At 40.8% G+C, this 13,724-nt stretch overlaps 1 protein-coding gene across 3 annotated transcripts in view; it reads left to right on the forward strand.

Moving 5' to 3' along the window:
* The window catches only part of FAXC (failed axon connections homolog, metaxin like GST domain containing), a 72,457-nt gene that overhangs the window by 32,060 nt on the left and 26,673 nt on the right, over positions 1 to 13,724 (forward strand). The gene's annotated exons all lie outside the window — the stretch shown is intronic.

The following is a 13,724-nucleotide window of genomic DNA, read 5'->3' on the forward strand; positions in this document are numbered from 1 at the left end:
CCCCTCCAAAGAGGGTGAGGGTCAGTAAAGAGCAGAAGACATAAAAATCAAGAGCAAAGAGGTTAGGTTTGTGGGAAACAGTGGGATGGAGGCAGGTTAGCCTAGTGGTCAGCTCTTGGGAGTGGGGCCAGATCTCTGTGTTTGTATCCTGGGCTCCACCATGTACAAGCTGTGTGATTTCAGAGAGGTCATGTGGATTTTTTCATCTGCAAAATGAGGAGCACATAATACCTACATCATATAGTTGGGAGGGCTACATGAGATAACTTATGTAAACTACTTACTACAGAGCCTGGGACATAATAAGTGCTGGATAAATCTTAGCCACTATTGTTATCACTTTCACAGAATTTGTAACATATCTTCATTAGGAACATTGCTTCCTGGGGGAAAAAGTTTGTGAGAAAACATTCTTTTCCGATTTTTAAATTTATTAGTTAAGTGTAGAAATTTGGGAAGGTTTATAAAAGCATGGGGGGGAAATTAAGTCACTATAATCTTATAACCTATAGATAACCACAGTTACCATTTTGGCATATAGCTTTCCAATATTTTTATGCATAACTTTGAATCATATATTGTATATAATATGTTTAAATTATGTATATGAATATTTAATATAGTCATATATATTGTATATAAATATATACTCTATTTCCAACCTGTCTTTTCCCACATAGTGTACTGCAAACATTTTCTTCTGTTATTAAGTATGCTATACCATGTTCTCCCCCCACCCCCACACGTGAGTCACCAACTTTGTGCCTGGATCACACTCAGTGCTGGGAAAACTGATACAAGTTACATGTTTCAGCCAAAACCCCACTTTGCCGTCTACCTCTTTTATATTTCTGTTCTATTATTAATCCCGAGTCTACAAGCATAATCTTGAGGCAGAAGGAAAATAAGACAATGGAAATAAGAAAAGGGTAACTGTGTGCTGTGTTGTTAGCACAGAGATCCCCAGATATGGTCACTAGATATGAGATTAAAGTAAGAATAGAAGATGGAATCCAGTAAAAAGTCAAAGTAACACCACCTATTTGACAGATGAGGAAACTGAGGCACAGAAGGTTAAGTAACTTGCCCGTGGTCACACAGCCAGTAAGGAGAGGATCCTAGATTCAAATCGAGGCTGTCTGATGCTAGACCTCTGGTATTTTCTGACCCTGCAACTACCCTGAACTTCTTTATGAATTGTGATTTAAAGTGAAGAAGCTGTGTTATGTCAGGATGGACTGCTTTCCTTTAACTGGCAAGTTCAAAAATGTGGTCTCCAAAGTAATTTTTAAATATGTTTTATTATGTTGCTCCTGGGAGCCGAGTATAGAGTTAAATATAGAGTGTTACCAATTGATTTAGATTTCCTGACCTTTGTGAGTTAAAATTATACCCTTTTTTATGCTGTCTGTTCCCCACCAGAAAGGTGTATTAGAACTCCAGGCTAACGTGCACAAGTATTTGAAGAAAAATGATCTTTTTTAGGGACTGCTACTGAGAGAGCCAAGAGATGAAATGGAATTTGTTAAGTGGAAGTGAGAAAAACAAACTGATTTCCAGCCAACTATATGTGACTGATAAATGTAATTTGCTTTTATTATTTATTTTTGCCAGTTTGAGGCTTTTCATTGAGTCAGAAAATGGCTGGGAGAGTATTTAATTTTTGAAGTCCTCTTTGAAAATAAGAGACAAATCTGTTGGTTATTTTAACAGACATTAGTATGTGACCTTGACTAATAAAGAGTAAAGGATGTAAAGTAATGCTTCTTTTCAAAGGCAGTAAAAATGAATCACTTGATCTTGATAAGTGTGCTTTTTGTCACTCTCCTATGCATGTGTAATTACAACATGGTTTAGTTTTTTAGAGTGATTGTCTTTTGCTATTGAAAGAAATCAAATAATTTTTGCAAATACATAGATATTTGATCACTTAGTTATTAGTTAAAGAATGTATAGAAGATTGAAATATTCTGAAAGAGCAATATGGTTAAGCTTTTGTGATTAGTAATAGAAAATCTCTAGCCCTCTCTTAACCAGAAATGCCTTTGGGGTTCCATACCTCCAGATTGGAAAGCCTCACCATGAAGCAAAGTGACGTAGTTCAGGAAGCACATGGACTATGGCAAAAGTCAGGAAAGCTTAGGGAGGGGCATGTGTCCAGTATAAGGTAAAGCGAATATGGTTGCAATTATGCCTCCAAGTCTAGATTGGAAGTCTTTGAAAGGTGGGGTGCCACATTGCAGACCCCCTTACCTTGGGTATGCTGGGAAAAGAGGGAGCTGATCTTAGTGAGCTTGGAATCCAAAGAAGGAGTGTGGGCTCTGGTAAGAAATGGATTGTGGGAGGGGGACATGCTAGCAGCTGGGTTGGGTGCACCATCTTTGGCGAGTATGCCAAAAAAACCCAAGTTATTGCCACACCCTTTCTGTGGTTTCTTACTCCTTGTTTGTGGTTCTCAAACTTCTCTCAGTCACAATACAAGATTGCATTTTGATTCTTTTTGAAAATAGCTTTCATAAAGTGGACCAAATCTAAGAATTATTAAAGAAAGTTAAAGTGGCCGCCCCTTGTATGGTATGGAGGGTGGTGTAGGGTGGTTGAAGTTTCTTCCCCTGGTCTCTCCTGACCCCTAGGGCTCAAGGTGGGGTAACAGGCTTCAGGGCAGGGGTATTCGTAATTGTTTAAACTATTATGAAGGAGTCTTAAGGCAGCCGTGCATTTACCCGATCATGATGGGGCTGCACAAGCTATTGAAATCTAATGTTTGTTTGCTTTTTGTTGGACTTTTATAGACCCTGGGTGGTGATACAATAATTATCTCATGGGAAAAGCAAATGAATAACTGGTAAATAGAGTTAGTGGTTGGGCAGACATGTTCGTGAAGAGGAAGACTACTAAAAATACAGTTTGAGTTATGAGGCCCAGCTGTACAGTGTTGATGGTCAATAAATACCTGCTGAGTGAATGAAGGAAAGAATGAATGAATGTTAGGACACACTTAGTGGACCACCAATTCTAGAGGATAGAATCTGTGGATCTGGGAGTATTTTCTGAGGAAAAAATTTAAATTTGTGAAATGCATTTAAGCGGTAGGGTCATGAATAGTAAGGGGGTCTCCAGGTAGAACCTGAAATTTCCTATCAAAGAATGTTCTTTCAGTCATTTTTTCATGAATAGAGACCTTAGGAGGGAGAGTATACTTGTAAAATTAGAATTTAGACAGAGGGTAATTCCTTTGACTTAGGGCTTATGACTTTGTATGTCAATTGCACGAGTATTCTAAAGAGCTCTTTGTGAGGGGCTGGAGATGTGGCGGTGAACGAGTGGGCACAGCCCTGAGCCACCAGAGCTGCCACCCCAAGGAGAGATAGTCAGTAAGCACAGATAGTAAAATAGCAACCCTTGTGAGAAGTGCCACATTGGAGAAGCACAAGCTGCAATGAGGGCATTTTTGCAGGGGAAGCTAACGTAGTTCGGGAGGTTAAGGAAGGTTTCTCAAAGGAGGTGACATTTAAGTTGGGCTCTGAAAGATAAGCCAGAGTTAGGCAGGCATGTGTGGGGTGGGGAACAGGGGTGAGCCAGGGAGGGGAATAGCTTAGAACACAGAGGGAATGTCACATGCAAAGGCAGCTGGGAGCATTTGAAGAATGAAAACATGGCCGGTGTGGCCAGAGATAGTGCAAGGGCAGAAGAGGGGTATGAGGCACAGGTAGACAGGGGCCAGATCATACAAGCCTATGTGCCCTATGAATAACTTTGGACTTTGTTCTAAGTGCAATTAAAAAGCCATGAGAGGCTTCATGCAGGGAAGTGGCATGACCAGATTTGCACTTATTACTGTGCTGGAGAGGCCAAGAGTGGATTCAGGTGCCCAGTTAGGAGGCTGTTGCAGTCCAGGAAAGATCAGATGGTGTTTAGACTACAGCCATGGGGGGAGTGGTGGATTAGAGCAATAGTTTGGAGACAGAATTGACAATGGTTAGTAATTCATATGCATATGTATACGTAGGAGTGGGGTGGAGAGGGCAGCGGTCAGGAATAACTAATTCTTGACATGAAAACTCACTGGATAGAGTGGTAAATCATAGGGTTGGGGAACATGGAGGAGAGGGAAAAATTATGAATATCAGTTGTGGATATGCTGAGTTTGAGATTCGTGCAGGAAAAATATATGACTGGAGATGCAGTATATGACAAAGGCAGCCTTTCAAATCAGTGAAGAAAAGGCAAATTAATTCAGTAAATGGTGTTGGGACAGATGGCTTAACCACATGGAAAAAATAAGTACAATCCTGACATCATATCATACACCTGAATAAATTCCAAATGGATTAAGCAATACAATGAAAAAACAAACAAACAAACAAACTACAACAACAACAAAAAACCATAAAGGTATCAGATAAAATGTGGGAAACTTTTATGTAATCTTGAGCTTGGGAAAGTTTTTCTAAACATGGCACCAAAGGGAGAAATTATAAAAGACATTTGAATAGCTTGATTACATGAGGAAAAGAAACAAAACAAGCCTCCTATATGCCCCAGTTTACCATAAATAAAATTAAATAGTAAGCTGGAAAAATATTTGCAACATGTGACCAGAGAATGAATATTACTCAATATATAAAGAGCTTCAACAAGTCAATAAGAAAAGTGAATACCTGAAGGGGAAGATTGGGCAAAAAGACATGAAAAGGTAATTCACAAAGAACAATACAAATGATGAATAAATACATGAAAAAAATGTCCAACCTCTTTAGTAATGAGAGAGATGCAAGTAAAAAATGAAGCATCATTCTGTTAATTAAATTGGCAATGTTTTTTAATAAAAATAATAACAAATATCACCAGTAGCATGAAGGAGGCACTGATATACTGTGCTATTGGGGTATAAATTAGAGATACTGGCATACTCTGCTGATTGGAGTATAAATTACTACAACTTTTTGAAGTTGTAAAATTTTGCCCATTCATTTATTAAGCAATTCAACCTTCAGAATTTTCTCCTAAGAAAATTTGAAGATTTATCTAGAAGGAGTGTTACAATACTGAAACTTTGGTATTTCACAGTTATTATTAGTATATATATATTTTTTTCTGGAGTTCCTGATTTTTGTTTGAGTTGGTAACTGGAAATTTAAGTTACTTTTGGTACTTGCTATCCCCCCTCCCCATCACCCCACCCCTGCTTATGCTGTCAACTTTCCCATTTTCAGCTAGGGGATCTGAAGTTTTAACCATGGTAGAATACATATAAATTGTGTATCTTTAGGTACCCACTTAATGGATTATTTGTGAGTAATTTGCATTTGGATCATTGAGTAGATGGTTGGTTTTCATAAAGGACCATCATTGGTTCATTGTGACTAAATCATACCAAAAAGATAGCTACTGTGACTTCTTGTCAGCTAAACTTACCAACTGGGTAGGCACTCTCTTGTTTTCCTCAAGCCATTGGTTACACTTCTCATGTTCTTGTGGGCAAGTTGGCTTGTTTTCAAAGGGAACTTCATGGATCCCTGTGGTTCCATCGTGGTTCCTTGGTGCTGTGGTGGGGAGGTGAGGGAGCCCTAGCAGGTTGGCCTGTCCTCACCCCTGCTTCACCTAGAGCATGTCCTCTTTTATCTGATGATATTGCTAGGAATCTGCTGGATTTTAACAGAGGGTTTCCTCTGCCAATGAAAAAAAAGTTTGGAAAGTCCTGGCTTAGTGGATTCATGACCGGAGGTGGTGGTAACTGAACCCACACAAAGTGGATTGTGAGCCTAGGGATTCTGCGGTTGCCCTTATCTTGTTCAGTACTTTTCTCAACCACCTGTTGACAACGTCAAGCATGCCTAATGGCTTTTGAATGACACTAGGTGGAAGGATAGCCGAAAAATTGGATGTGAGAATCAACAATCAAAGATTTCAACCTTAACAAGAGGAAACCTTTTAGGAATAAATGCCAAATTCTGTACTTTGGTCCAAACATCTAATCGCACAAATACAAAGTGGAGACAGACATGAAAAAAAACTTAAGGATTTTAGTTGATTTTAATCTCAATATATGTCACTAGTGTGGTGGGATGCCAAAGAAGCTATTAAAAACCTAGTCTGTATAGACAGAGCATAGTGTCTCAGCTTTGTCAAGGAAGCCTTTCTGGATCTCTCTCCCAGAGCATGACAAGCAAACCTGTTCCGTGCTCCCGGGCAGCTGGTGCTTTCTTCCTCAGTGCTCTCTGCACCGTCTTGCAGTGGTTGGGTGTGACTGTCTCCTCAGCTGGACTCTGTGCTCCACCATGCCTTGCCCAGGTCTAGCTGAGTGCCGGGCACACATTAGACATCCAGCCAAACTTTCCTGAATGAAGGAGTGGATGTTCAGTTCTGGGATCCATCTTTTAGAGGAAAATGGCCAAGCTAGTGTATATCCAGAGGAGGGTGGTGAGAAAATGGTTGGTTTCAAAATAAGTTCACTTGAGGAATTTGAGGACACTGGGGTTGGATGGCCTGGAGAAGGAAAGATACAAGGGTCATATACTGGCTTTTTTCAGATATTGAAAGTGGGTAATGATTTAGTTGTTGCTGCAAATAGGTATAAGAGGGGAGAGGGGAAAAGGACAGAGAGAACGGTGGAATGTGGACGTGGGGAAGTAACAATGGATCACAACTCAGTGTAAGGCAGAACTTTAAATCAGAGCTGTCCAGAATTGGGGAATGTCTTGTGATATAGTTAGAGCTGCATCATCTTGGAATTTTCCCAAGATGATGTTGGATAACCACTAGCTGAGAAGGGGTGTTTTCACAGGCAGTGAGATTTTAACTGGAGATGGTCTCTGGGAGTCTTGCCAGTTCTGATGGTTTCATGATTTTATACTTATTCTCTAAATGTCTCGAGACATTTTTCCACGTCATAAAACAAGGCAGAGGCCAAGGTGGATTAGTTCACTCACGTTCTGGTTGTTCTCTTAGATTGTGTTTTGTGTTTAGGCTGCCACCTCTACCTTCTGAGGGCATGGCGCTTTAATTACTCTGTGTATATTCGACACCCTTGCCATTAAACTACTTTGTGAAAATGATTGATTTCCAATAAGCCTCTCTCTCTTTTTTAATTTATATTTTTTATTAGGGAAGTTGTAGGTTTACAAAAAAAAGTCATGCATGAAATATTAGAGTTCCCATATACCACACTATTATTAACACCTTGCATTAGTGTGGTATTTTTGTTATAATTCATGAAACATTTTTTTATAATTGTGCTATTAACTATAGTCCCTTGTTTACAATAGGGTTCACTGTTTGTGTTGTACAATCCTGTTTTCTTTAAATTTTTTATTCTAGTAACATATAAATAGCCTAAAATTTTTCCTTTTAACTACATTCACAAATATAATTCAGTGCTGTTAGTTTCCAATAACTCTCTCTTTAATCTTTCACTTCTTTTAAAGTGATTTGTACTTAAAGGCTATTGACTTGGACAGTAGCAAAGCTGTTTTTGTTTCTAAGAGTGCTTGAAATGAGGCTATTTTAATATCTGCTCTTCCTATCCTGCTTAATTATATCATCCAAAGGGCACCACATGGAGGTGCCTGGGTCATCTCCACATTAGGTATTCAAGCCAAGGCTGGGCACCACCTCAAACACAGCAGCCATACACCACGCTCCCTAAGTGAAAGGAACCGGGGAAAGAATACAGAACTGGGCAGTGGAAAAGTACAAGCAATAAAAGGTTATATCTATGGACCTCTTGGCACATTTAGCATATGCTGGGTATTAGCATAGCCTGTCAATCTACCTAGAAAGATAAAATCCACAGATACAAGAAGAAAGTAAACAGACACTAAAAGGAACATTCTGCAACCTCAAAGCAGTGTTTCTCAGTGCTCTCTAATCTACAGGAGCCTGTCGAGAGCAGTGGTTCTCAGCCCTAGCTGCACATTAGAACCACCTCCAGGACTTTTTAAAAACACAGCTGCGCAGTCCCCATGTCAGGCCAATTAATTCTGAGTCTCAGGGAGTGGACTCTGAGAAAAGGTATATTTTAAAGCTCATCCAGTGATGCAATCATGTGATCTAGTATAGGGCAGGGCCAGAGGTCCAAGGGGCCTGGGTGCTGGAGGAGGACAGGGCAGGCCAGGAGCCGTGGCAGGGGCCTCAGGAGGGTCCTGTGCTTTGGGTTGGGCAAGTCCAAGAAGGAGAAAACTCTAGTCTTTTCTAAGGGAGGTGATAACGTTCAGAACAGACTGGGTTTATCTCACAGACCCTGTTTGGGTCCAACGACATGATACTTACTTAGCTCAAGACTTCCTTCTTTCCATGTCAAAAACCTATTATGTAGACTATAGATTTTGTATGGGCAAATTTTAGACACTGTTTTTGATAGCATCTGGGAGATGTTCTAGTCTAACAGCACCCCTGAGAGCTAATTATTTTATAGTCTCATTTTCCAGATGACAAAGCCAAATGATGTTCAGAGGGGCTGGGGAATTTTTTTTTCTAACTCAGTTTTGTTGAGATATATGCACATACCATACAGTCATCCATGGTGACAATCAGCTATTCACAGTACCATCATATAGTTGTGCATTCATCACCCAATCTATTTTTGAACATTTTCCTTACACTGGAAAGAATAAAAATAAGAAGAAAAAATAAAAGTAAAAAAGAACACCCAAATCATTCCATCCCCTCCCCCCATCCCACCCTGTTTTTCATTTAGTTTTAGTCCCTATTTTTATACTTATCCATCCATATGTTGGATAAAGGGAGTGTGAGCCACAAGGTTTTCACAACCACATATTGTAAGCTACATTGTTATACAATCGTCTTCAAGAATCAAGGCTACTGGGTTGCAGTTTGACAGTATCAGGTATTTACTTCTAGCTATTCCAATACGCTAAAACCTAAAAAGGGATATCTATATAGCGCATAAGAATGCCCTCCAGAGTGACCTCTTGACTCCATTTGAAATCTCTCAGCCACTGAAACTTTATTTTGTTCCATTTTGCTTCCCCCTTTTGGTCAAGAAGGTTTTCTGAATCCTACCATGCCGGGTCCAGGCTCATCCCCAGGAGTTATATCCTACATTGCCAGAGAGTTTTACACCCCTGGGAGTCAGGTCCCATGTAGGGGGGAGGGCAGTGAGTTCACCTGCTGAGTTGGCTTAGCTAGAGAAAGGGCCACATCTGAGCAACAAAGAGGTACTCAGGGGGAGACTCTTAGGCACAATTATGAGTAGGGAATTTTGGTCTAAGGCTATTCAGCTAATGCCAGTGCTTTTCTTTTGTTCCAGTAACAACTTCTCTGTGCTTGCATTGGTGGCTTGTTAAAATCACATGCAATAATAATAATAATTTGGACTGGAGACTATGAATTTTATTTTTACCTCTTGATTAGATTCTTGTAAAAGCCTTAGGTTTTCACAAGTTCATACTGGAGTCCTGTACTCAGCGATTGAAGTGGAAGTGATTTATTCTGAAAGGTCTTTACATATTATTCATACCTCTCAAATAACTCCTAGTGGCTAATGGAGAGGAGTGTAAGATCAGATACTGTTTTATGCATCCCCTTCATTCTAGACTTCCTGAGGGAGGAGGGGGGCATAGATGGCCTGGGGGCCAGATATCCTTAAATAGCCATGGATTGCTGGGGCTGGGTCTGCTTTTATTAGTGTTTGCATCCTTATGGGGACTAGGCAGTTGCAGCCTTGAATTGTGTTTATTTTCTTCCCATTTTCATTGTTGTTATGCCAATTGGTAAAAATAAGTTGATTATTCATGGAAACAAAAATTCATTTTAGCATGATAAAATTAAATGAATTCCTAGAGTACTGAATTCCTAGAAATCTTTGTGGTTTATTTAGCAACATAAATTGGTCGGTATAATACTGACAAAAGTGATTTAGGGTCTTTTTTTTAATCTTTGGGGGGTTCTAACTTCTTCCTCCTCTGGGAAAAGTGACTTCGACTTTTAATTTAAATTTCAGACTTCTAATTCCCGAATGAGTACTAAAAAACAAAAACAAACACCAGCAAAAGTACAGAGCAAAACCGAAGTTTACAAGATAGCACCACGCCAACAGGCCACATCCCTTAGGTGTGTATGTGTTGGAGATGAACACAGAACGAGAAGGCTCAGTGCTTTCCTCGGCGCTGCCACAGCGGGAAGCATTCCCCATTTGAGTGCTCCTGGGCTGATTTTCCTGGATAAAATTCATTGACTAGGTTGTCTAACTCGGGAGGAGTCACAGGAAAGTGATGACTTAATACCATCCTAATGCATTGTCACTTGTTTGGTTCTAGATGAACCCAACAGCATATTTTAATTCATTTAAATTATTCAACTTGTATTGAAGAAACAATAAGCCAACATTTAGAAAATTGGGAAGAATTTAGATATGTTATCATTTTGTCACCTAACTCAATGACTGTTTTCTATTTCCATGTATCATCCACGTATATATTTTTATGTAGTTTCATTTCTGAAGTACACGTCTCTTTGTATTGTTTGTTTTTTGAAGCAAAATCTAAACATTCTTCCATGTATTGACATATTTAAAAATTTATCTTCTTTAATAACTGCATAATATTTCATTATGTTGGAAAGTATTAATTCCTCTAAAGTTAATCCAATTTTTTTGTGTACAGATTATTCTTAATTAAATATCTTCATACATTACTTTTGGGAAATTATTTATTTGAGATAAATTCATAGTGAAATTACTGGTCAAAAGAACAGGAAATTACTAGTCAAAAGAATATGAACATTGTTAGGTTTGTACCTCCACATTGCCATGTGGCAGGAAACAAAAGAGAAGCATAAATTTACCTTGTGACCAATGCCAAAGAAAATTGTCCCAGACAAGATTGAACAGGCAAGGAAGACTTTACTCAAGGCTATTGGAACAGGGGAGAAAGGCCAGAAACTAGTCTGAACTCACCTTGGCATAAACAAAGTACAGCAGGGTTTCTTAAAGGGCTGGGGGTGGGACAATGGAAAAGAACTGCAGGAGGTCAGGGCAGTCGGTCACTGGGATGGGTGAGTGATTTACTGAGCTTGTCATTAGGGACATGTGGTTCAGAAGGTTTCCTTTTGCTGTGGTTAGGCCACCTGACCTTGTAAGGAGTGGGAGAGGGAGATACCTGGTTAGGTACCTGTTAGGTGCCTGGAGAGTTTAAGGGCCAGAGTGAGAGGGAGCTCAGTGCCCTGGAATCAGGGAGAAGCCTGTCCAAAGTTTAGTGAAGGGGAAATTGACGCTGTCTTGGTCACCGGCCAAAGATTGAAGAACCACTTCACTGAAGGCTTGCCAGCAGCAGGTCTTGTTATTTAAAAATAGTTTACTACATGTTTGTTGTAAGCTGGTATCCTAAGGGTGTTTCATTTGCTGATTCTTTGAAGATCTTTAATTAGTTGTTTCAACTCCTGTATCTCAGTTGAAGTGTAAGTTTGTTCCTTTGAGCCATATCTTCATTTTTCCTAGTGTGATTTGTAGTTTTCTGTTGTCTAGGCATCTGGTTTCCTTGATTACCCCAATCGGATTTTCCCAGACCAGACAGGCCCAGGTCTCGGGAGAAGGGTGTATTCAGGATCAGGTTTCCAGTTCTATGCTGTGATCTCAGCCGTTCTACCCATTCCAGACCAGTGTACGATGTGTGTCTGGTCACAGAAGTCCCCCAGACGTTGTTCCAGATTATTTACTAGTTGTTTCTGGCTATTTGCTAGTTGTTCTAGGGGACTAACTAAATTCTACACCTCCCTATGCCTCCATCTTGCCCCACCTCTGCCTCATTTACTAATTCTTGAATCACTTCTACGAATAAACATTTTTCTTTTTTTTTATTTCTTCTGTGAATTGTTTGTTCCAATCCCTTGTCCATTTTTCTATTGAATCTTGAGGTCTCCTTTAAAACGTAATCAATCTGGTATATCTTACAGATATTATCCCTGCATGATGTTTGAGGCAAATATTTCCTCAGTTGCCATGTAATTTTACGAATTTATGTGGGTGGACAATCTGATCTACATTTGTCCTCTTCACATCACCCCTGACCCCACCTCAGGCATCCGTGGTGCTTGTGTGGACCTTTTGTCCAGCACCTCCCAGCCTTGAAGCCCAGCCCTGTGGGGCCCTCCTCTCCCTCCGTTGAGCTGCCTTCTCCCATGGGCCAGCTCTAGTCTTGGACAGACTTTTGACCACAGCCTCTCAGCCTGCCACAGAGGTTGATCCTACTTGATCACTGACTGCATTCCAGACCTGAAGTGTCTTCTCTCCTCCATCTTTCCCCTCCCTCCACTATTGGCCCTTTCCCGTATTTACTTCCCTCCCACTCAGCCTAGCCCAAGACCCTTGGCAGAAGCCACTCTCTCCCCAGTGTCCCTCCCTCTCTCGACCTGGGTCGGTGCCTTCCCTATCCTGCAAAGCTCCTGTCAGCTCAGACCTGCACTCTGTCTTCTCATTGGGCCCTGAGGCCCACTCCTCCCCTCAGGGGTTTGAGTACAAATTCTCTACAGACTCCTTCTGTTTACCACATAAGTCTATCCTGTCTTTAAAAATACCACCCCAATTCTGAGTTTTCTCAAGCAGCGGTCCTGTCTCTTGCCTTCCCTTCAAACAGGTTTATTTGAAAGGTAGCCACACTCAGACTCTTCACTTACCCCTTATCTACTTCTGAGCCCCTGCATCCTGACTTCCAACTCCCACTCCCTGAAATTGCTCTGGAAAGGGTAAATTATGTTTGCCTTATCGCCAGAGCCATTTAAAGCCTTTTGGGGTGGGCTGGGGTGGCCTTTTGACTGCACTGCTAATGGAATGAATTTCCTGGGTGTCTTGAAGTACAAAGGATTCAGGCTTTCTCTTTCCCTGGAGGCAGTCATCCTCCATTTTAGCTCTGGATTTCCAGGCATGCCCTGAGGGGCATTGATCTTGTTTTTTTCAGGTGACCCCTGGTTGGTGGATGGTGGGTATAAGTACCACTAACAGAACTACTGACATGTGCACGGTAACTCATTTACTGCTCACAGTGGCCCTATCCATGAGGAAACTTAAACAGAGAGGGACACCCAGCAGTAATTGACGAAGCTTGGATTTGAACCTAAGTCATCTAGGAGTAGCTGGAAGTCGTTCTGAACTTTTCACCTTTATTTTACTCATTGGATCTTTCTGATCCTGCTTTTCAGCTTCTCCTTTTCAGGTTTCTTAAATATTGATGGTCTCTAGAATTCCATCCCTCACCTCCTCATCTCACATTGCACACTCCCGCGTGTTTATCTCCCATCCCAATCTCTTCCCTGAATCCTAGCGGTTTCTAGATCTTTATTTAGATGTCCCACATCCACCTCAAAGATATCCCCAGACAGAACATGTCGCCTCCCACCAAACCAGCATCCCCTCCTGTGTCCTCTCTCAGTGAATGGTGCATCATACATTCAGTTGCTCAACTTGGATGGCAAGAAGTCATTCTAGATTCCTCCTTCTCCATCATCTTCCGTGGCCTGGGCCCAGTCTACCTCTACAAGCTCATTTCTTAACTATCTGCCAGCCACTCTGGGCTTTTCTCTGCTTCATAGACACACCAAGCTTATTCTAATCTTGAGGCATTTGTCTTAGTTGTTTCCTGTGCCAGGCGTTCTCTTCCTCCAGACCTTTGCATTGCTTGATCCTTCTTGATTCATATATCTGTGTAAAATCACCTCCACTGAGAGGCCTTCCCTGACCACGCAGCCTAAAGTAGCTGTCAGTCACGCTC

This window comes from Choloepus didactylus, chromosome 7, assembly GCF_015220235.1.
Source record: "Choloepus didactylus isolate mChoDid1 chromosome 7, mChoDid1.pri, whole genome shotgun sequence".
Lineage (NCBI taxonomy): Eukaryota > Metazoa > Chordata > Mammalia > Pilosa > Megalonychidae > Choloepus > Choloepus didactylus.